This window comes from Haliotis asinina, chromosome 15 (assembly GCF_037392515.1).
Source record: "Haliotis asinina isolate JCU_RB_2024 chromosome 15, JCU_Hal_asi_v2, whole genome shotgun sequence".
Taxonomy (NCBI): domain Eukaryota; kingdom Metazoa; phylum Mollusca; class Gastropoda; order Lepetellida; family Haliotidae; genus Haliotis; species Haliotis asinina.
The window spans coordinates 3,417,443-3,417,989 of NC_090294.1; positions in this window are offsets into that span (position 1 = coordinate 3,417,443).

The window sequence follows — 547 nt, forward strand, 5'->3', positions numbered from 1 at the left end:
TTCTCGTGATATGTTAAAATTCCAAATCTCACGTGTTTGAGTAACACGTCTACCCCGTTCCCATTTTCATAGACAGAAAACGAGGGTGTAACTCCAACCGTTGGAACAGCTCTATGACCCCACTGGGCCACTAAACCTCGCTTGCCCACTGGGTCATGAGGCCAGCTTTCTTTAACTGCTCCTCTCATGTGTAAAGACCTTTCCACACCAGAACCACGGAACAAATCCGAGCAATAGACACGCATAACATATGTAAAAGGCATACTTTAATTTCATGATTTGTCATATTATGGAGACTAGGTAAACCTAAATGCAACTACTAATAATTCTTGTGGTGAAGGGAGACAGAGAACGATCGATAACTCTATAGATCGACCTAATCACTGCCTGTGTCACTATTACCTTCAGTAGTCGCGCGATGCAGGGCGACAGAATCATTGCGATTTGCAGTTTGTATTTTAAGTAACACCCGGAACACTTTCGTTTGGTGTGTAATAAGCCGCTTGTAGAATCTCAATGATGTCATCAAACACGATTTGAATAGCAA